Source organism: Pristiophorus japonicus, chromosome 5, assembly GCF_044704955.1.
Source record: "Pristiophorus japonicus isolate sPriJap1 chromosome 5, sPriJap1.hap1, whole genome shotgun sequence".
NCBI lineage: Eukaryota > Metazoa > Chordata > Chondrichthyes > Pristiophoridae > Pristiophorus > Pristiophorus japonicus.
In genome coordinates, this window is record NC_091981.1 from 118797168 (window position 1) to 118819887 (window position 22720).

The 22720-nt window shown below is 44.5% G+C and overlaps 1 protein-coding gene across 1 annotated transcript in view; it reads left to right on the top strand.

The window, feature by feature from the left end:
- Positions 1-22720, top strand: part of thrb (thyroid hormone receptor beta) — a 325662-nt gene that overhangs the window by 165801 nt on the left and 137141 nt on the right. The gene's annotated exons all lie outside the window — the stretch shown is intronic.

The window sequence follows — 22720 nt, forward strand, 5'->3', positions numbered from 1 at the left end:
GTGGAATTTTCTGCCCAGGGAAGCAGTTGAGGCTAGCTCATTGAATATATTCAAATCACAGATAGATAGATTTTTAACCAATAAGGGAATTAAGAGTTATGGGGAGCGGGCGGGTAAGTGGAGCTGAGTCCATGGCCAGATCAGCCATGATCTTGTTGAATGGCGGAGCAGGCTCGAGGGGCTAGATGGCCTACTCCTGTTCCTAATTCTTATGTTCTCCGTGTTGGCGTTGTGGGGGAAATCAGCAGTGCCGATTTAAGCAATATAGTTGCAAAGGCTGTCTGAGAGTGGGGCATCTCCAGCGCAAGTGTCTGCAGATGAGCAAGCGAGCTGCAACACACCACGTGGAGGATGAGAGCCAGACTAGCGCGGATCCGGATACGCAATTCAAGATGTCAAAGGAGGAAGTAAATGGACTGTACTCTTTCATAACCAAGAGTAAACCAATTTTGATTGATTGTGAAATTTAACGGGATACCGGTATCGATGGAACTGGATACGGACGAATCAATCTATCATGAAAGAGAGGGAATTTAATAAGCTGTGCGACACTAAGACTGTGAGGCCCAGGCTGAGCCCTGTTAACGCCAAGCTGCGCACATACACCAAAGAACTGATAAAGGTGATTGGCAGTGCACAAATTAATGTGTTATATAACGGTGCGGTTCACGAGTTGCCGCTATGGATTGTTCCAGCAGTGGCCCAATGCTGCTCGGCAGGAGCTGGTTGGAGAAAATCAGATGCGACTGGAACGACACAAAGGCGTTGTCGTCGGAAGAAGATACATGTGCCCAAGTATTGAGCAAGTTTCCCTTGCTGTTTGAACCAGGTATCGGCATCTTCACTGGAACCAAGGGGCAGATCCACGTGGATTCATAAAGCTTGGACAGTGCCATATATGATGAGGGAGAAGGTTGAAATTGAACTGGACAGGCTCCAGCGTGAAGGGATCATATAACCGGTCGAATTTAATGAATGGGCCAGCCCCATTGTGCCATCACTTTTCAGCACAGGAACAGTCAGAATCTGTGGAGACTATAAGGCTACGATCAACACGGTTTCGAAACAAGATCAGTACCCGTTACCGAAGGCTGATGACTTGTTTGCGACGCTAGCCGGAGGGAAGTCAGTCACAAAACTGGACTTGACATCGGCCTATATGACGCAGGAGTTGGTCGAGACGTCGCAGAGACTTGCGTGCATTAACCCGCTCAAAGGACTGTTTATTTACCACAGGTGTCCATTTGGAATTCGCTCGGCTGCAGCAATATTCCAGAGGAATATGGAAAGTCTACTGAAGTCCGTTCCCAGAACCGTCATGTTCCAAGATGACATCCTGATCACCGGTCGTGACTCCAAGGAACATCTGAACAACTTGGAAGAGGTTCTACTGCGTTTGGACAGAGTGGGACTCGGACTTAAACGCCCGAAGTGCGTTTTCATGGTACCGGATGTCAAATTCCTCGGGAGGAAAATCGCCGCCGATGGCATCAGACCTACTGACGTGAAAACCAAAGCCATCAAGAATGCACCCAAGCCACAGAACGTGACTGAGCTGCGTTCGTTCCTGGGTCTACTCAACTACTTTGGTAACTTCCTACCTAAATTGAGCACCTTACTTGAACCACTGCACATGCTATTGAGAAAAGGCAATAACTGGGTGTGAGGCGCATTGCAAGACAGAGCCTTCGAGAAAGCCACCAATCTACTTTGCTACAACAAGCTGCTGGTACATTATGACCCATGTAAACATTTAGTTTTGGCCTGTGACGCATCGTCTTATGGAATTGGTTGCATGTTACAACAAGCCAATGAGTCGGGGAAACTTCAACCCATCTTTAGCGTGTGTGTGCAATGTTAAAAAGATGCATCAATACCTGTTCGGTTTGAGGTTCAAATTAGAGACAGATCACAAGCCGCTCATTTTGTTGTTTTCCGAGAGCAAAAGTATCAATACCAACACTTTTAATCCCGTATCCAAAGATGGGCGCTGACATTATCTGCCCATGATTGTCATTCACCACAGACCTGGCACAGCAAATTGTGCCGATGCTTTGAGACAGTTGCTGTTGCCCACACCAGAGGTGGAAACACCACAATGTTAATCATGGACGCTTTTGAGAGTGAAGGTACAAGTTAAGACCTGGACCAGCCGGGACCCGATATTATCAGTGGTAAAGGGTTGCAATTCTGAAAGATAGACAAGAAGGGAAAGGAGGTGGGGTAGCTCTGTTAAATAAAGGATGATATCAGGGCAGTTGTGAGAGACGATATTGGCTCTAATGAACAAAATGTTGAATCATTGTGGGTGGAGATTAGAGATAGTAAGGGGAAAAAGTCACTGGTGGGCGTAGTTTATAGGCCCCCAAATAATAACTTCACGGTGGGGTGGACAATAATCAAGGGAATAATGGAGGCATGTGAAAAAGGAACGGCAGTAATCATGGGGGATTTTAACCTACATATCGATTGGTCAAATCAAATCGCAGGGGGTAGCCTTGAGGAGGAATTCATAGAATGCATACGGGATTGTTTCTTAGAACAGTATGTTACAGAACTTACAAGGGAGCAAGCTATCTTAGATCTGGTCCTGTGTAATGAGACAGGAATAATAAATGATCTCGTAAAAGATCATCTTGGAATGAGTGATCACAGTATGGTTGAATGTGTAATACAGATTGAGGGTGAGGAAGTAGTGTCTCAAACGAGCGTACTATGCTTAAACAAAGGGGACTACAGTGGGATGAGGGCAGAGTTGGCTAAAGTAGACTGGGAACACAGACTAAACGGTGGCACAATTGAGGAACAGTGGCGGACTTTTAAGGAGCTCTTTCATAGTGCTCAACAAAAATATATTCCAGTGAAAAAGAAGGGCGGTAAGAGAAGGGATAACCAGCCGTGGATAACCAAGGAAATAAAGGAGAGTATCAAATTAAAAACCAATGCGTATAAGGTGGCCAAGGTTAGTGGGAAACTAGAAGATTGGGAAAATTTTAAACGACAGCAAAGAATGACCAAGAAAGCAATAAAGAAAGGAAAGATAGATTACGAAGGTAAACTTGCGCAAAACATAAAAACGGATAGTAAAAGCTTTTACAGATATATAAAACGGAAAAGAGTGACTAAAGTAAATGTTGGTCCCTTAGAAGATGAGAAGGGGGATTTAATAATGGGAAATGTGGAAATGGCTGAGACCTTAAACAATTATTTTGCTTCGGTCTTCACAGTGGAAGACACAAAAACCATGCCAAAAATTGCTGGTCACGGGAATGTGGGAAGGGAGGACCTTGAAATAATCACTATCACTAGGGGGGTAGTACTGGACAGGCTAATGGGACTTGAGGTAGACAAGTCCCCTGGATCTGATGAAATGCATCCCAGGGTATTAAAAGAGATGGCGGAAGTTATAGCAGATGCATTCGTTATAATCTACCAAAATTCTCTGGACCCTGGGGAGGTACCAGCGGATTGGAAAGCGGCTAATGTACGCCTCTGTTTTTAAAAAAAAAGGGGGGCAGACAAAAGGCAGGTAACTATAGGCCGGTTAGTTTAACATCTGTAGTGGGGAAAATGCTTGAAGCTATCATTCAGGAAGAAATAGCGGGACATCTAGATAGGAATAGTGCAATCAAGCAGACGCAACATGGATTCATGAAGGGGAAATCATGTTTAACTAATTTACTGGAATTCTTTGAGGATATAACGAGCATGGTGGATAGAGGTGCACCGATGGGGATGTGGTGTATTTAGATTTCCAAAAGGCATTCGATAAGATTCCACACAAAAGGTTACTGCAGAAGAGGATGTATATTAGCATGGATCGAGAATTCGCTGGCTAACAGAAAGCAGAGAGTCGGGATAAATGGGTCCTTTTCGGTTTGGAAATCGGTGGTTAGTGGTGTGCCACAGGGGTCGGAGCTGGGACCACAGCTGTTTACAATATTCATAGATGACCTGGAAGAGGGGACAGAGTGTAGTGTAACAAAATTTGCAGACGACACAAAGATTAGTGGGAAAGCGTGCACAGTAGAGGACACAGAGAGGTTGCAAAGAGATTTAGATAGGTTAAGTGAATGGGCTAAGGTTTGGCAGATGGATTACAATGTCGGAAAATGTGAGGTCATCCACTTTGGGGGGAAAAAAAACAGTAAAAGGGAATATTATTTGAATGGGGAGAAATTACAACATGCTGCGGTGCAGAGGGACCTGGGGGTCCTTGTGCATGAATCCCAAAAAGTTAGTTTGCAGGTGCAACAGGTAATCAGGAAAGCAAATGGAATGTTGGCCTTCATTGCGAGAGGGATGGAGTACAAAAGCAGGGAGGTCCTGCTGCAACTGTACAGGGTATTGGTGAGGCCGCGTCTGGAGTACTGCGTGCAGTTTTTGTCACCTTACTTAAGGAAGGTTATACTAGCTTTTGAGAGGGTACAGAGACGATTCACTCGGCTGATTCCGGAGATGAGGGGGTTACCTTATGATGATAGATTGAGTAGACTGGGTCTTTACTCGTTGGAGTTCAGAAGGATGAGGGGTGATCTTATAGAAACATTTAAAATAATGAAAGGGATAGACAAGATAGAGGAAGAGAGGTTGTTTCCACTGGTCGGGAGACTAGAACTCGGGGGCACAGCCTCAAAATACGGGGGAGCCGATTTAAAACCGAGTTGAGAAGGAATTTCTTCTCCCAGAGGGTTGTGAATCTGTGGAATTCTCTGACCAAGGAAGCAGTTGAGGCTATCTCATTGAATGTATTCAAATTACAGATTGATAGGTTTTTAACCAATAAGGGAATTAAGGGTTAGAGGGAGCGGGCGGGTAAGTGGAGCTGAGTCCACGGCCAGATCAGCCATGATCTTGTTGAATGGCGGAGCAGGCTCGAGGGGCTAGATGGCCTACTCCTGTTCCTAATTCTTATGTTCTTATGTTTATCCTCAAAGGGGATTGGTCTTCCATACCTAAGCAAATGTGCGAGGAGGCCAAACTGTACATTCATCGCAAGGACGAACTGTCTATTCAAGCAGATTGCATATTGTGGGGCAATCGAGTTGTAATGCCAAAGAAAGGAAAAGAGAAGTTTGTGCATGAGTTACATAGCACACATCCTGTATCGTGATGATGAAGGCCATTGCCAGGCCCCACGCATGGTGGCCAGGAATTGATTCTGAGCTGGAAGCATGCGTGCATCAGTGCAACATCTGCATGCAGCTCAGCAAAGCATCAACAGAATCGCTGCTGAGCCTGTGGCCATGGCCATCCAAACCTTGGTCCAGGATCCATGTGGATTTTGAAAATCCCTTCCTGGGTAAGATGTTTTTAGTGGTAGTGGATGCTTATTCGAAGTGGATAGAATGCATAATCATGTCATCCTGTATGTCCACGGCAAACATAGAGAATCTCATGTTTGCGACACATGATCTGCTTGACATAGTGGTGAACGACAATGGGTCGTGCTTCACCAGTCAAGAGTTTCAGGAGTCTGTAAAACTTAACGGCATAAAACATGTAAGGTCAGCACTGTTCAAGCCTGCATCCAACGGGCAAACAGAATGTGCAGTACAAATTATCAAGCAAAGCATGAGGAGAGTAACCCAAGAGTCACTGCAGACCTGCTTGTCTTGCATACTGCTGAGTTACAGGGCAAGACCCCACACACTCACTGGGGTCTCGCCTGCTGAACTCATGATGAAAAGAGATCTTAAGACCAAGTTATCTCTTGTACACCCGGATTTAAGTAATCATGTTGAATACAGAAGACAAACAAGGGTACCACGATCGCGCAACTGTGTCATGCAAGATTTCTATTAATGATAATGTATATGTGTTGAATTATGGTCAGGGTCCCAAATGGATCGCTGGTACGGTCATGGCCAAGGAGTATTTGTTATTAAGCTCAAGAATGGGCAAACTTGCAGGAAACACATGGATCAAACAAAGCTGAGGCACACAGACAAGCCAGAGCAGTTGGATGAAGAAACCGTCGACGACCAACCAACCTACCAGCAGCCTTCAGTGGACTCGGTCATCTGTGAACCCAAAATTTCTATCACAGACTTGTTCAATAAAAATGGACTTACAATTCCTGACATGGCCACTGCCACCCCCAACAAGTCAGGCATCCAACCACCAGCCACAACAGACTCTGTACATTCACCCAAGGCCGGAATCGAACTGAGACGGTCAACCCGGGAATGTAAAGCACCGGACCGTCTCAACCTGTGAAAGACTGTGATAAGATCTCAGAGGAGGGTATTGTCATGTATGTACATGCTGTTTGTAGCCACCAGATGGTGTCATTGTTGGAGGCCACTGAGCAGCACGCACATGGTGCTGCTCTGGTATAAAAGGCCAGCCATTTTGAGAGTCAGACACTTTGGGCCAAAATAAAGCAGAAGCAAGGTTGTACCTTGCTTAGTTAAACAGTACTCAGTTTGAACCTTTATTGCATACATAACAGTACCACAAGCAGCGGGCCAGCCAGTTAAGATCGTTAAGAGGCACTTTAAAGGTAAGTTAAATGAATTTTACTCGGCACTTACCATTTTACAAGTTTTTAACGAGTTTGTTGTCCCTCAGGTTTCACGCCAGGTAAGTGTGTTGAGTTCTCAATGACTCTCTCTTGCTTTGACTAGTTGACAGCTGCAGAAGTGGTATAAAAGCTACCATTTCACAACTGTTCACTTTTTCCAATCTCGGAAGCTGAAGCCTTCAGGATTTGGAAGACACTTTTGAGCTGTATGCAGTTTGGAAGAGTTTGCAGTGAACTCTGTATCCACTGTCACCTCCTTGGAGCAACCTCTCCCTATTGGCAGATCGCTTCTGTCATCTCAACTTCAGCTGCCATCTATTCCAGCAGCATTGTGCCCTTGAAAAAAATCTCTTTGGTCCTCTGAATCCCACCACAATCAGCCCCAATACCAACATCCTAAACACACCAACATCACCAACAACAACAACACCCAACCTTATCTTCAATCAACTGATGCTGCACAGGACATCAGCACCCGACCACATTGCTGCCAGGGATGGGCCTCACCATGGCCACAATTACTTCACTTGACGCTGTACACCCTGTCTGCCGCATGATGTACCAGGTTGGCACCACTCCACACCAGCGCCATAAAGCATCCCGACAATGTCCAGCCCATTCCTTTCACACTTATGTCTCACCATTCACTAGAACTCACTAAGCCATCTCCAAAGGTGCACACACATCTGTCCAAGAACACAGTGTTGAAAATAAAGATTTGAATGTTTGACAACACATTAGCAGAAACTCTATGAATATTGGTTAAAACACCTACCTTTATGTGTTGTTAGTTGGTATGCTTGCACGAGGGTGAATGTGAGGAGTGGCTAGTGAGATGGGGATGTGATAATGTAGATGGGTGGAGGTGCAAGGTAAGTTGATGTGAGTAAGGATGTGCAGGAGTAGGGTAGGGAAGTCAGAGTGATGGGGATGTGCTGAGTGGCACAGCAGGATGAGGTTAAGTGTGGCTTTGCAGTAACGTTTCGTGATCTACAGAGATCATTGAAAGGTTTGTGCCACTGCAGCCAGTTCCTCCTGATGACATCCCTGCTTGTGCCCTCCCGTGTAATGTGCAACCAGGCTGCGTTGGTCTCCTTGGGAGGTCTCTTCCGCCCATTAGAAGGGAAGAGAACCTCCCTTTGTGCTGTGACTCCCTCCATAAGTATCTGGAGGGAGTCATGGGTGAGCCTGGGTGCAGCCATGCACCTTTGTGCAGTGCTTGTCAGTGTTTGCAGCACCTCAATGCTAGAAGACTGACAGCACAACTGTCAAACAAAAGCTCGCCATGGTTCCTTTAAGGCCGGCTGATGTCATCAGACCCGCTTCCTGTTAATTGGCTGGGAACCTTGCAGAGCAGGCTTGACGTGCCCCATCAACAGAAGATTGTTGAGAGGGCGGGCTATGGCTGGGAGTGCGTTCCCCATGCCACCAATGCTGCCCGCACAGGTCTCACCGCTGTTGGCGAGATAGCGGCCTTTATGTGGAGGCAAAATCTTCAAAGCTCTGAAGCCTGCGTTTCTTTCAACTCATTCACGTGAACCATAACAAATAATCCCTAAACACATGTTGGAACCCATAAAATCAAAAATAAAGTTGAAAGTCTCAAGTAAATTAACACACCCGGAGCAATTAGAGATATAAATTAAAAATGGAATTTTACATCTTGAGTACAATCCATGACAAAGAACTAATAGTGCTGGAATTCCGATGTCCCGGGTCCATGCGAAGTTTCTAAGAATCCGGGAAGGCATCAGAAAAGCCGTTTTTCAGCACACAATGCGCATGCGCTGAAAACTGGCTTTTCTGATATGTCAGGTTTCTAGCTTGACAAATCATCCGTAGATCGGGAGCAAGGACATTTGCAGGGCAAGATTTCCGATATTTACGGATATCTTGCCCAGCAAATGTCCTCAAAAAATCTTGTGCCTGGAAAAGTAGGCGTATAGCCTACTTTTTACAGGTGCAAGTGTTTAAAAATACACACAAACATTTTAAAATAAAGTTATAAAAACATATTTTATTCTTAAAAACCTTCCCACTATGGTAAGTTTATTTTTAACCATAATTAAAAAAACTTTTTTAAAAATCAGGAAAAAAAATTATTTTTATAAGACATAATAACTTTAATTTCAATTAATTTTAAATGTGTGGTCTGTTTTTATTTTTTATTAGTTTGTGTGATTGCTTTTGTTCCCATTTAATAGCACTGAGAACTTGTAGATACGTGAGTCTCAGTGCTATTAATGGAAACCTGTGAGATACTTACCTGATTGGCTGAGCAGTCAAACGTGACTGCATCTTCTGCGTCAGGACCCTCTGCACGGGAGTGTGCTTTGCAGCGTGGGAGGAGAAGGCCTCCCCATCAGAAATCAGGGCGCCTCCTAGACCACCAGGTAAATTCGTAAAAAATATCCAGCGAGGAGGCAATTGCCTGCGGGAAGACCCCCAGAGGAATTTCTGGGCCATTGTTTTTCATGTCCCCGGACATCCTAACGCATTGAATTACTTTTGACAGGCTGTCACTGTTTTGTTGGCAAACAAGACAGCCAATTTTTGTTCAGAAAACTCCCACAAGCCACACAAGATAAATGACCAGTTAATCTGCTCTGGTGGTGTTGATTGAGGTATAAATTTGCCAGGAGCAGCCAGAACTCCCTGCTCTTTGAATCGTGCCACAAAATCTTTCATGTCTACCTGAGCAGTCAGTTTGGGCCTCGGTTTATGATTCAGCCAAAAGACAACACCAATTGCGCTGCACTCCCTTGGTACTGCATCACAAACTGACAAAGAGACATATTTTCAGTGTTGCACTTAGCTGATATTGTAGTCTTCCAGCTTGGGCACCTTGATTGGTAACTGTGGCCAGAAATGTTGTAAATCTGCATTATCCCCTACAGAGCAGTGCACTGATTATCCCAAGAAATGTATTTCTAATGGATTCTATCTGCCATGTATAGTGAAGCATTTGTCGAGGGTTTTTTTGCATTCAGACAAAAACCCTCTGTTGTATGAAAGTAGGAAGCATGAAAAAATGCATAAAACGTGAATCTTCATCGAAACAGATGAGGCCATGAAGCCTCTTAACTGCTGCACAGTGTGAACCTGTGCTAAAAATGAACTCTAGAAGTTATCAAAGTCTGGTCCTATATTTCTGCTTTTTTGTGAATAAATTTTACATATGTAACCTTTACTGTATTGGATATACAATGTTGAAATAATCCTGAGCTAGATTTCAGTATGCACATTATTAATGCACGATATGGAGACCTGGGAATGGACCGAGCATTTACACCACACCCAGCCAATCCAAACTCAAAACGGGTGATTGGTAGCTCAGGTAATTGAAGGTTATTTGGTACTTGATAATGACAGCCATAGAATTATAAATGGAATTCTAATAGCATTGAGAAATCAGAAGAGCAGAGAGCAAGTCTCCATATTGGAAGTTTGAATCGACTTTCTTTCATTTTGGAAATATTGGTGTACAGGTCCTGTCATTCTATTGCCATTATCAGCAATTGTACAGCTTCAAAACACAGCAAATGGGAAAGAGTGTACAGGCATAAGTGAAAGACACTACTGAAGAGAGCTGATTTGAAAGGGTTTGACTAGATGCGAGTTTGGATCTGGTGGGTGGAAAGAGCTGCTGGTAATGGACTCAATTTTCCACAGTGATTTGTGCTGGATTTTTTATTTTAAGAGCAGGCTGCTCTTTTTGGACTAAGTTGAAAATCCCCAGTTTCCCCAATCAATTTGCACCAGCATAACTCAGTTACTTACGATTTTTTTAGATCAGTTTTTTTTTTCAGACAAAGCGGGTGTAACCAGCCACCTAAGCCAATTCTGACCATTTAGTGAAGTTTAGCCAGCTGAGAGTTACTCCAGTTGTGCTTTAGCCAGCGTATGTGGCCTCGCCAGAAAAACCTTCCAGAGAGTTAAGGAAATTGGCGTAGGTAAGGAAATCGGCGCAGCAGATGTCCGGACACACTCAAAGAATTGAAAAATACATAGCAGCAACTTACCTCCAACCCCGCCCGAAGGGCTTGCCGGTCCGGTCCCATTCTCGGTCCCCGGTTTGCTCGCTCGACCGAAAATGGGACCGGCCCGGCAGGTCCTTCAGGCCGGGTTGGAGGTAAGTTGCTGCTACATGTTTTTCAATTCTTTTAATGTGTTGGGAGCTGGCTGTATGCTCCACTTTGCAGCCTCGGCTCGCATTGTGTCCCTGGTTACCATGGCAGCCCAATCTTTTTGGCACAGATCAACGCTCCACCCCCAAAACTAAAGGACATGTTAGGCCACGCTAAAATGAAGAAATCCAATGGGGAAACTTCGAATTTTTTTTTTTGGTGTGCTTAGGTCCCAAAAAATCGGGCGTAACTCTTCAAGTACGCCAAAAAAATGCTTTGGGGAAAATTGAGCCCATAGACAGATGGCAATGGCAAACTCTTTACCAGCTGTGCAGTTACTGGTGCATCATCGGAGAGCAGTTTAAATGGGAATAATTAATTGATAACATTGCAGGTTATTGGGGATATAACCAGTGAAGAAAATAAAACGTCATTGAATGCCCAGGAGATCCAAGAGCTAATAAATCACAAGCGCAGGGCATTTCTGAACCGAAAACAACAACACAACGCGGGAGCAGCAAAACAGCATTACAGACGGCTTAAGGCCGAGGTCCAACAAAAAACCCGTGACCTAAAGAATAGATGGGGTGGAGAAAACACAGGAGATTCAGCAGCTGGCCGACAGCCATGAAGTGTGAGGATTCTTCACCGCAGTCAAGGCCACCGACAGCCCAAACACCCAAGGCCCCACCCCACTGCTGGCCAAGAACAGGGAGACACTCATCAAGGACACCGAGCCAGTCAGGACCCACTGGAAGGAGCACTTCGAAGATCTCCTTAACTGAGACTCTGCCTTTGACTCAAATATCCTCGACTCCATCCCACAGCATGCTACCCGCCACCATCTCAGCAAAACCCCAGCCCTGCATGAGGTAGAAAAGGCCATCCACCAGCTTAAGAACGACAAGGCAACGGGAGTGGATGGAATCCCCGCTGAGGCACTAAAGTATGGCAGAGAGGCACTACTGGCACAAATGCATGACCTCATCTCGCTCGTCTGCAAGGAGGAGAGCATGCTGTGAGATCTCAGAAATGCAGTAATCGTGACCATCTTTTTATTAAAAAAAAGGGGACAAGTCCGACTGCGGCAACTACAGAGGAATCTCCCTGTTATCAACCACTGGGAAAGTCATTGCTAGAATCTTCATCAACCGTCTTCTTCCTGTGGCTGAAGAGCTCCTCCCGGAGTCACACTGCGGATTTCGTCCCCTATGGGGCACAACGGACATAATTTTTACAGCACGACAGCTGCAAAAAAAATGCAGAGAACAGCACCAACCCTTGTACATGGCCTTCTTTGACCGTACAAAGGCCTTTGACACTGTCAACCACGAGGGACTATGGAGCATCCCTCCGTTTCGGCTGCCCCCAAAAGTTCTCCACCATCCTCCGCCTGCTCCACGGCGACATACAAGCTGTGATCCTGACCAACGGATCCATTACAGACCCAATGCACATCTGGACCGGGGTCAAGCAGGGCTGCGTCATCGCGCCCAACCCTCTTCTCAATCTTCCTCGCTGCAATGCTCAACCTCACACTCAGCCAGTTCCCTGCTGGAATGGAACTAAACTATAGAACCAGTGGGAACCTTTGTCATCTCGCCAGATCCAAGATCATCCCAACCTCTATCGTCGAACTACAGTACGCGGACAACGCATGCATCTGCGCACATTCAGAACCTGAACTCCAAGTCATATTCAACATCTTCGCTGAGGCGTACGAAGGCATGTGCCTTACACTAAACATTCATAAGACAAAGGTCCTCCACCAGCCTGACCCCACCACACAGCACTAACCCCCAGTCATCAGATCCATGGCACGGCCCTGGACAACGTGGACCACTTTCCATACCTCGGGAACCTCTTATCAACAAGGGCAGACATCGACAACTAGATTCAACACCGCCTTCAGTGCACCAACGCAGCCTTTGGCCGGCTGAGGAAAAGAGTGTTCGAAGATCAGACCGATCAAATCAGCTCATGGTCTGCAGGGCTGTGGTGATACCGGCCCTCCTGTATGGCTTGGAGACGTGGACCATATATAGTAGATGCCTCAAATAGCTGGAGAAATACTATCAACGATGTTGCCGCAAGATCCTGCAAATCCCCTGGGAGGACAGACACACCAACATTAGTGTCCTCTGGGGAGGCCACATTGTTCGCAAGCCCGACACAAGACTCCCAAAGCAAGCGCTCTACACGGAACTCCCACACGACCAGCGAGCCCAAGGTGGGCAGAGGAAGCATTATAAGGACACCCTCAAAGCCTCCTTGATAAAATGCAACATCCCCACCGACACCTTAGAGTCCCTAGCCAAAGACCGCCCTAAGTGGAGGAAGTGCATCCAGGAGGGTGCTGAGCACCTCGAGTCTCATTGCCGAGAACATGCAGAAATCAAGCGCAGGCAGCAGAAGGAGCCTGCGGCAAACCAGCCACCCTTTCCTTCAACGACTCTCTCCCACCTTTGACAGAGACTGTAATTCCAGTATTGGACTGTCCAAGTGGAAGCAAGTCTTCCTCGATTTCTAGGGACTGCCTATGATGATGACCAACTGTGCAGTTACTGGTGCATCATTGGAGAGCAGTTTAAATGGGAATAATTAATAACATTGCAGGTTATTGGGGATATGACCAGTGAAGAAAATAAAACATCATTGAATGCAAAACTTTAAAGTTAGTGTTTGTGTAAAAACACCAATAAAACATTGTGCACTCTTACTCCCAGTGCTCTTGCCTGCCCTTTTTGATTGGATCCTCTTTATTGCATCAGTATAGACACCCATCATTGCCACTGACGGAGAAGAAACACTTGGACATTTTTTTACAGTAATTTCAGAACCAAAAATAAATAGCAAATTCAGTCACAAAGGGATGCCAAAAACTGGAGAGCCTGCTAATGGATAACAAAAACTTGGTATTTGATTTCCATAACAGCACAAAGGGTCAGAATCAAGCTTTTCTATGCTGATGTGTATTTATAGTCCAAGGTACTAACTTAACCCCTGAAGCATGTTCCAAGAAGATTGGGTGAAAAACATGTAGACAACCTAGTTTCAATATTGCTTTATGTTTCACAGGAACTATAGATAGGAAATTAATGGTGTGTAATATCATTAATATGAGCCCATAACATTAAATGCACAATGTATGAATGTATCAGTAATGGACCCAGACTATAATCATCTAAGTGGCTTTTATCTAGTGATTTCCCTTACAGATGTATCCATATTTGTATCTATTTCTAAATCTATTGTAAGGCAATTTGAGGTAAGAAAGATAAAATGTTTAGCAGACAATATATAAGACTTGCTGCTTATGTATCTCCATTGCTGTTACTTTGATTTCACTGGGGAAAGGAGGCGTGTCTTTGAAATTATAAAGCTTTCCGGTGAGGATGAGCCTTTGTGTTCTACATTTTGTGGTAAAATCTCAAGGTTTAAAAAATGTAATTTATACAGGGAGAAAACAGGTTTGTGTGTGTGTGTGTGTGTGTGTGTGTGTGTGTGATTAAAGCAGAATACCACACTTGTATTGAGATTTGTTTTGTCCCACCATCTGAAAGTATTTGTAAATCCCTCCAAGTGCCACTATAAATACATTTTCCACAAAATAACAGTGGCAGTCATTGCAAAAAGGCACTTGTTTTATTATTGAGTTTATATGGTTTTTCTTTCATGTCTGTCTGAAGGAAATTATTTCTCACTGGAGCACCATTGTTGATACTAGCTTTGCATTCCAGATTTATTTAATTAATTTAAAATCCCCATTGTTGTTTCTTCCTTGTATTGGGACAAAAATTCTGAGGAGGGCTTCCCACGGGCAAATCAAGAAAAAATAGAAATAAAATGTGCACTTACCTGAATCTGCTGCGCCCGCTGGAACTCCCGATCCACAGGCCTCCTCTCCCTGCGACCCGCAGCGCGTGCACGTCGGGACATCTGCAGGAGTCACGTGGGCCTGGACACCCAATCACAGGTAAGTATTTTCTCATTCATAGAAATAGGAGATTCGTAGGAAAAACATAGTAAATCTCCTATTACAATGAATGAGAAAAACCCCAAAATGCGCAAACACTACATAAAACATTTTTTTTAAAAACACCTCACAAAATAAACTAAAAGAAATTAAAAATGTTACACGTTTTTTAAAGAAAAATAAATTCCTGATTTAAAAAAAAAAAGTTAGGGTTAGGGTTTTAAATAACATTATCTGAGTGGGCAGGGTTTTAACATAAATGTGTTACATTTTTATTTTAATGTTTTTTCTATGTTTTTAAACTCTTACGCCTGTAAAAGTAGGCTATGCACCTTCTTTTTCAGGCGCAAGAGTTTTGAGGACATTTGCCGTGCAAGATATGGGTAAATAGCCCAAACTTCCACTTCCAAATGCCCTCACTCCCGATCTGCGGATCATCTGTCAAGCTCCAGCTTGACAGATCGGAAAAGCCGTTTTTCAGCGCATGCACATTGCGCGCTGAAAACCGGCTGTTCCGATGCCTTCCCGGGTCCGTAGAAACTTCGTACGGACCCAGGACGTCGGAAATTCTGGGCCATTATCATTTTTGGAGCTGTCAAATTGAATGTGCCAATAACAGGAATGTAGTATTTTTGTTCATTCACCAGATGTGGGCATCACTGGCAAGGCCAGCATTTATCGCCCATCACTAATTGCCCTCGAGAAGGTGGTGATGAGCCGCCGTCTTAAACCTCTGCAGTCTGTGGTGAAAGTCCTAGGTCGATGTCGGGTGGTCCGTTCGGTTTTAGTACAGTTGTAGCGGTATGTTACAACTGATTGCATTGTAGAGGGCAGTTAAGAGTCAACCACATTGCTGAGAGTCTGGAGTCACATATCGGCCAGACCGGGTACGGGCAGCAGATTTCCTTCCCTAAAGGACATTAGTGAACCAGACTGGTTTTTATGACAATCCAGTAGTTACATTGTCACCATTGCTGATACTACTAGCGTTGAATTCCAGATTTACTTAATTAAATGAATTTAAAATCCATTTGAACTCATGGATGGAATTTTCCTTACCTTGGCGGGTACGGTGCGGGCAGTGTCCGTGGCAGGTCGTGACCCCGCTGTAGAAAATGAACTTGCCTTAATGGGGTCTATTAAGCCCGCCCAGCACATTACCCAGCCCAATTAGATGGAGTGAGTCTGGTGATGTCATTTATGAAAAATGTGTTTTCCTCACCATCCAGGGTAACACTTGAATTTCTGAATTAACATTTACAAGCAGCTTTTCAAATATAACTGAATCTCCAGCAATCTGTTAGCTGATGAAATCAACATGTTATATTTTGGTTTGTTTTACATGCTGTCAAGAAATCTGCTTCAGCAATGGCCATGAAATTCATGCCTCAGGTTGACAAACGTGGTTCCTGAACTGTGTGAATCCCGTGGCCATGCATGGAAATGTTGGGGGAAAATGCTCTTAAGTGCCTGTAAAGGACCTCATAATGATTTAATTTGGATTCCCATCACTGTAAGTCAGTTCCACCATGACAGATGCACCTGGTGGGAAAGGCGCGTGGGAGAGAGATGACGGTGGGTTCCCGACTGACCCACTGTCAAAAATACCAACTTTCCCAACCGATCCGCTACTGCCCTGGAAAATTCAGCCCCATATCTCTAGATCATTCGTCCAGGCCTCTGGATTACTAGTCCAGTATCTTAACCACTATGCTTCCATTCCCAGTATATAACCTTCAAAAAATATTGTTGGACATCAAAATCTCTCATGAATGGTTGCAGTATCTAGCCCTGACCGAGGCCAACAAACAATGTTCGTTTTATTGAAAACAACTAATATACTGCTATATATTTATTTGTTCAAGCTAGTTTTTTTAAATTTGTGTAACGGTTGTAATTCTGTGCTACTGCAGTAGATGTGTTAAAGTATTATGAACTATCTTAACTCTATATTGAATAAAATCTATGGCTCTGGAAGAATTAACTATTTGTAAATATTCTATAAGTCACTCCACTAATCAGCACACTCTGATCGTGAAAGAAAAGTTTCTTTATCTGAAGAACATAGTTACTATTTAAAGGCAATTAAAGTGAAGTGAGCATTTGGAAACGGTTATGGACAATTTAATAAATAACCTCAACCAAATTAAAGCATGCCTTTCAATACATAAGGCAACATGTTCGATCTTGGCTTTAGAAGATTAACCAACTGATGCAAAATAAAATGTGATTATGAAAATGGAAAATGATATATAGAAATTTGGAAAATAGATTATGCAGAAATGTATGCAAAATATGTGCTAAAGGAAATAGCAAGGTTAATATGTTTTTTCCTAACAGCTGGCTGCCTGAATATTGGATTTTAGATGTACTCTTTTACCATGTACTGTTGGAGAGTGAACCAGTCTTCATACATCAATGGTAAACCACACAGCTGGAGATAAACCTTGCACAATAATGAGGCTTATTATTACATTACTCTGATTGCTCTATCTCGCTCTATGGTCTGTTTTCCTCCTTCCATCATCTCTCCATGCCTGACATTTAATAGCTGGAGCTGATGGTGTCCCCAAGCTGTGTGTCAGCCCTGGAGGCATTGCCATTTGCCTTCCCAACTTGATGTATCTGAATCCCTACCCCCCCCTCCTGCTTTCATTCTAGGTGCCACATGCCATTAAGTAGATTTAGGTGTGTATGGCGTGATGGCACAGAGTACCACTGACTATACCCCAACTAGTACCAGTGAGAAGTGTTGATTATTATGTTGGAACCTTTAGTTATAACAATTACATGAGATTCCCCATGTCTCAGATGAGTGGCTATGCAGCATTACAGCAGTTTTCAGTTTTTATTTACTGCTAGCAAATGTACATAATGGATTAGCAGTATAAACTAGCAGAAATTGGCAGCTAAATCGCAATTATTTGCCACTTGAACAGTGGGAATTTGTTTTTGAAGATGTCAAAAAAGCAGAGGAGATCAATTCTAAAAAAGTGAAATGCACTTTATAGGAAGCTGGGTGCTGCAGTGGGTTAACAAAGAAGATTCTACCCTCCAGGATCTGGTCTTGTATCTGGTTGTTCAAGGGAACGGCCATTACTAAATCCCCCATCATCAATAACCTAGGGGTTACCATTAACCAGAACCTGAGAATATACCACAGCAACTCACCAACATTACTTTGACAATGCCTTGCTTTACCACAGAGAAGAACAATGTCATGGGAACACCATCCTCTCTAAGTCACAAACCAGCCTGACTTGGACATTTATTGTCATTCCTTCATCGTCATTAGGTCAGAATCCTGGAACATCATTGTGGGAGCATGATCGCCATAACAAGGAATGCAACCATTCTAGGAGAAAGTCCACCACCTAAGTGCAATTGGGGATGGGCAATAAATGTGACCTGGCCAAAGTTGCTATATCCTGAGAACAAATCAAAGAAGAAAGGAATGTATTGTTAAGACGAAGATAAATTCAAAATCTATCCACAAAAAATCTGAAGTATTAGTAAGACAAAGCTTCACAATCTGGCATATAAATGATTCTTGCAGAATAAAACCTTGTGATTTCTGACTAATAGAGAAGATATGGGCTGCAACTTGAGAAATGAAGATAGCACTCTCAAAATGCCACAGAACATTTCAAGTGTGTCTGCTATTGGCTCCAATATCTTCAATCACAGCACTGGCTTTCAACATTTTCTTCAACCCACCCATGAATCAGATCTTCAGTTGTGAGCTGTTGCCAGATCTTGTCAAAGGTTTGCACCATCTGACACACCTGGAAAGGCGCAAAATATTCATCTATCTAAGCAACACAACTTACTCAGATGGTCATTTTATTACTTCAAATTCTCAATTGCAGCTTGCAGGTAAATAGGTACCTACTTTTGCCTAATCCAATACCTTCTGGTTTGGCATCGAAAGCTTGAAGACAATTTTCCAGAGATCAGAAAGCTTTAGTTCAGCAAGGTAGAAGCAGATGGCCTGTTAATGGAAATAGTTAAATAAAAAGAATACTGCAAAGATTCAAATTATTGGGAGAGGTTGTGAAGTCCAAAGTTAATGCTGCCAGTATTTTGTTCAAAATACAGTTGTCTTGAACAAACCAAAGATCTGTACTGCTCTGTCATTTATAATGAATTTTATGGCAAAATATTTGATTTATTGTCAAAAAAAATTGTGTGGTCAAAGGAAATTAGGTGCACTTGATATATAACAATTGCTATTGATCACAAATTAGGGTTGCAACATTGCTCAATGTCGGGGAGGACATCACTTTTGCTGTAGGGGTGGGAATAAGAAGCTTATGGTTGTGATTCCACTTTGTTTATGGGGGACCATGTTCTGTCCAATTGTGAATTGATCACATCATGTTATGGTGATGCCTACAGGTGCACTGCCATTTACTCTTTGAAACTGCTCAACAGTAGATACTATGTATTAGCTGTTTTAGCAGCGAAAAGTTGTGTGACATTCAGCATTGAAACCCCCTAACCAATGTTCTTTCTCATTTGTTTGGCCCTGCGCGGCCTCTTCATGCATGCACGTCTTTTGTATTGTAAAGCCGGCTGCGTGGGTTCCCTGAAGCACCACACAGCTTACAGGGAACATTGCCCCTAACGCAGTACCATCTACAGATGTAACGGGTGTTAAATGTTGATGCCATAAATGGAGGCTGAGATGGGAGTTCTTAATGCATTTTAAAACAATATTGTGACTTACTCAGCATTTTTAATATATAATCGATATATTTTTGTTTGTATTAAACATCACATAATGTGATGAAACTGAAGTTTGCCTAGCTACAGGTTATTTTTTCTGTCAAACTATTGGTGCATCACTATGAACACTACTGTTACTATTGCTGTTATGAAATATTATCTAACGTGTGTGATGTAGACTAATTAGATAGTTGTGTTTCATTCCACACTAGCCACTCTATTCCTGCCTGACTCTGGGATACCCCACGGCTCTTCACCATGACACAGCAGCCAGCTTCGTCTCTTCTTGTTCATGGCCTATTTTTTGCATGGGTTTCCATCCATGGCCCACCTTTAGCCTTTGGCTCCACCTGCACCGTTGGCGACCCATTGTCTCACACCTACCCACGATACTCTCTTCCTGCCTCCTACCTCCCATATCTAATCCACTGTGACCTGGGCTGAGTCTCAGCTCATCTATAGCTTCATCTTCTTGATTGCAGTCTGACCACTACCCCCCACACTTGGCAGTGCTACATCTCGGCCTGAGACCCAACCTGTGCCTTAACTGCCTGCATCCTTTACCTTAACCTATCACCCCACATAAAATGTTGAGGGATTTTTTTCATATATGTAATACTACAAATATTTCCAATTATATTTAGCTGCATATATTTCTAATTTCATGTAGATTATGTGATGTTTCTCATGCTCCTCTATTTTTAATTATTTTGTGTGCCAGAAGCAGACGCGATGCATTGATTTATGTAACTGCAGCACATTATGTACACCCGTTAGTTCCTTTTGTAATAAAAACAGAAAATGCTGGAAATCTCAGCAGGTCAGGCAGCATCTGTGGAGAGAAACAGTTTTAATGTTTCGGGTCTGTGACCCTTCGTCAGAAATGGAAAAGTTCGATATGTAACAGATTCTTATAAAGTGCAGGGGCACTGAAAAGGGGAGTGGGGAAAGAAAAGGGAAGGTCTGTGATAGGGTGGAAGGCAGAAGAGATTTAAGAGACAGGCAAAAATGAGATGGTAAATGTAAAGTCCTTACTCAATGGCACAAAACCCACACGAGGCACATTCTATGGACAAGGTCACTCTATGACCTGAACCTTTATTCACAGGACCAAGAAGTGATGATCCTGCGTGGGACCTCCCTTTATATACCTGGATGACCAGATAAGGAGTGTCTCCCACAAGTTCACCCCCTGTGGTCAAAGTGTGCATTGCTTAAGTATATACAGTATTGCAGTGGTGTTACATAGAGGTTACATACATGACATCACCTACCCCCCCCCCCCCAACCCCCAAAGTCTTATTGGGATCATAGGTTAAGTCTTTCAGGTGGTCTACGCTCCCTCGTGGAGCACCACAGTTGGGGCTCTGGTTGTTGAGCCTCAGCCTGAGTGTCTGTCACCTGTGGTGATTCCGGCCTGTCCGGGCTGGCCGCAGGGACTGTGCATGTTGCTGAATGTTCTTGTTGCTCGTTCACTGGCAGTGGTGTGAGCACCATCTCATGCTCTGCCTCGGGTTCCTCAGTGTCTATGCTGAACCTTTTTTTTTACTTGATCCAAATGCTTACGGCATATCTGCCCATTGTTAAGTTTAACCACAATGACCCTGTTCCCCTCTATTACAGTCCCCTCAAGGCATTTGGGCCCCATGGCGTGATTGAGGACGAATACAGGGTCATTTATTTCTATACATCTCCCCCTTGAATTTCGGTCATGGTACTCGTTTTGGGACTGGCGCTTGCCCTCAACTATGTCGGTCAGGACTGGGCGAATGAGGGACAACCGAGTTTTGAGTGTTCATTTCATAAGTAGCTCAGCGGGCGGAACCCCCGTGAGCGAGTGCGGTCGGGACCTATAGACCAGCAGGAGGCGTGATAGACGGCATTGAAGGGAGGGTCCTTGAATCCTGAGCATGCCTTGTTTAATGATTTGGACCGCACATTACGCCTGGCCATTGGAGTCCGGCTTGAACGATGCTGTCCTGACATGGTTGATGCCATTGCCCGACATGAACTCCTGGAATTCGTAGCTCGTGAAACATGGGCCAGTATCGCTAACAAGGATGTCCGGCAAGCAGTGGGTTGCAAAGACCGCACGTAGACTATCCACAGTGGTGGATGTCGTGCACGAATTCAAAATGATGCACTCGATCCATTTCTAGTACGCATCTACCACAACGATAAACATTTTTCCCATGAACGGGCCCGCGTAGTCAACATGAATGCGTGACTATGGCCTGGTGGGCCAGGGCCACGGGCTGAGCGGGGCCTCCCTGGGGGCATTACCCAGCTGGGCACACTTCGTGCGCCTGCGAACACAGTGTTCCAGGTCTGAATCAATTCCCGGCCACCAAACATGTGACCGGGCAATGGCCTTCATCAGCACAATGCCTGGATGCTCACTGTGGAGTTCCCTGATGAATGCCTCCCTGCCCCTCTGGGTCATGACAACCCGGCTGCCCCACAGTAGGCAGTCAGCTTGGATGGGGAGTTCATCCAGCCGCCTGTGGAACGGTCTGACCTCCTCAGGGCATGCTCCGTGTGTGGGCACCCAATCCCCAGTCAGGACACATTTCTTAATCGGAGATAGGAGGGGATCTCTGTTTGTCCAGATTTTGATCTGGCGGGCTGTGATGGGGGAGCCTGCACTGTCAAAGGCATCAACAGCCATGATCATCTCAGCGCTTTGCTCCGCTGCTCCCTCAGTGGTGGCCAGTGGAAGCCTGCTGAGCGCGTCAGCGCAATTTTCTGTGCCAGGCCGGTGCCGGATGGAGTAGTCATAAGCAGCCAGCGTGAAGCCCATCGCTGTATGCGGGCTGACACGTTGGCATTGACAGCCTTGCTGTCTGACAACAGGGATGTTAACGGTTTGTGGTCCATTTCTAATTTGAACCTCCTGCCAAAAAGGTACTGATGCATTTTTTTTTACACCATAGACACACGCGAGTGCCTCCTTCTCAACCATCCCATATCCTCGTTCTGCTTGAGAGCGCGACCTGGAAGCATAAGCCACAGGTTGTAGTTGGCCCTCAGCATTACTCTGCTGCAACACGCACCCAACCTCATAGGACGATGCATCACATGTCAGAACCAATTTCTTACAGGGGTCGCACAGGGTCAATAACTTATTTGAACAAAGTAGGTTCCGCGCCCGATTGAAAGCCCGTTCTTGATAGTCCCCCCAAAACCAATCACAACCCTTACGCAGGAGCACGTGAAGCGGCTCCAACAACATGCTTAAGTTCGGCAGAAAGTTCCCGAAATAGTTCAAGAGTCCCAGAAATGAACGCAACTCCGATGTGTTGCCGGGCCTGGGCGCTCATCGAATCGCCTCTGTTTTGGATTTGGTAGGCCGGATTTGGTAGG